Source organism: Otolemur garnettii, unplaced genomic scaffold (genome assembly GCF_000181295.1).
Source record: "Otolemur garnettii isolate 467f Iridium unplaced genomic scaffold, OtoGar3 scaffold00063, whole genome shotgun sequence".
Classification (NCBI taxonomy): Eukaryota; Metazoa; Chordata; class Mammalia; order Primates; family Galagidae; genus Otolemur; species Otolemur garnettii.
This window is the reverse complement of record NW_003852458.1, coordinates 3,390,407-3,392,045: the sequence shown is the minus strand read 5'-3', so window position 1 is coordinate 3,392,045 and position 1,639 is coordinate 3,390,407. Positions and strand designations below refer to the sequence as shown.

General features: G+C 41.1%; 1 protein-coding gene across 1 annotated transcript in view; it reads right to left on the bottom strand.

The window, feature by feature from the left end:
- DNAJC21 (DnaJ heat shock protein family (Hsp40) member C21) overlaps positions 1-635 on the bottom strand; it is an 18,840-nt gene extending 18,205 nt beyond the window's left edge. Inside the window, exon 1 of the mRNA XM_012807100.2 lies at positions 597-635. The gene's annotated coding sequence lies outside the window, so the exon portion shown is untranslated. The remainder of the gene's footprint in view (positions 1-596) is intronic.
- Between the last annotated feature and the right edge of the window lie 1,004 nt (positions 636-1,639).

The window sequence follows — 1,639 nt, the reverse complement described above, 5'->3', positions numbered from 1 at the left end:
TTTGAGCAACCTCAAACTCTCCTCAGCTCAAGTGACCCTCTTGCCTCAGTCTCCTGAATAGCTGGGACTACAGGCACCTATCACAACACCCAGATAATTTTCTATTTTTAGTACAGACAGGGTCTCACTCTTGCTCAGGCTGGTCTGGAACTCCTGAGCTCAAGCCATCCACCTGTCCTGGCCTCCCAGAGTGCTAGGATTACAGGCATGAGCGCCTGTGCCTGGCCATCAATTCTTATATTAAAACACTGTATTTTTAAGGACAAGAAAACACTTTTCCTATCTGATATTAGTAAATCTGTCGCACATCAAAAGGACTTCATTTAATGAGTTGTTACTTCATATATCAAAGCTAAAACAATGTAATACCACCATTGTTTCATCACCTATGAAATCAGAGAGTTGGAATAGCTAAGTAACCTCATTACTAAGGTTCCTTCCGAATCAAATATTGCATTTTACATGATAAATAGGTGACAAATGCTTCATAATACCAAAACCCATTTAACATATTCAATTAGAAAAAACCTATATTGACAGTTCCTCTCAATAACTTTAAACTTAAACTAGGATGGGAGGGACAGCGTGATGCTCACCATGCTCTTTCCTGAGGGTCACTCAACACGTCATATGCTCTCCCAAAAAGGTAGTTGCATTTCCACAGGAAAGAAATGTTACTAAAAAAGACAGTACTGAACTAAATTAGCCTATAAAATAATTATACATCTGTGATCTGGGAATTTACCACATGCACTGGAACAAGTCTCTTTAAATCTAGGAGGTTCACACACAATTACTACTCACACTATGTAATAACTCCGTCAGAGTAGTCATTATCCCGGTTTTATGTCACAAGAAACTGCAGCTCAGGAATATGAACTAACTGGTTGCCCATCATCATAAAGCTAATAAACAGCCAGGCCAGGTTCAAACGCAGGCCTCCTGCCCTGCCAAGACCAGGGTCCTTCTGCTACCTGGCCCTGCCCCTGGGTGACAGGACAGTTGCCAGGCAACAGCCTGAAACAAAAGACAGGGAAGTCCTCGGAGGAGAAGACAACCTAAGACACAGAGGTGGCCAGACAAAAGGTCAGGGAAGACTTTCTGAGTGAAAGGCTAAAGCAATTCCAAGGCCAGCTATCTGGATTCCTCAGGGACAAAAGAGCTGAGGATCCTCTGATTTTCTTTTGAAAGACAATTTCCTGAGAAGGTTTTCTGTAGCTTTTCTCCCAATAGCCATCTGTATTGCACATCATTTAACACACAGATGACTGGTATCTCTTCATACCTGCAGGATCTCGCATGATTATGCCAGGGTTTAAAACCTATTCCTTTTTAGCAAAAAGGTCATTGAGAATCTGAAAACTCAGAACTTTAAGTATAGACATTTTTCTTTGGTAATTATATTACATGATCAGATTATTATTAGCAAAAGCATGTGTCACAGATACAGAGTCTTAACTCAATTTCTTCATATAAAGTCATTATATAGAACTATTACAATTCTGGCTTGGCACCATAATTCAGTGGTTAGGGTACCGGCTACATACACTGGGCTGGTGGGTTCAAACCCAGCCTGGGCCTGCTAAACAACAATGACAACTACAACAAAAAAATAGCTGGGCATGTGGCAGGTGCCTGT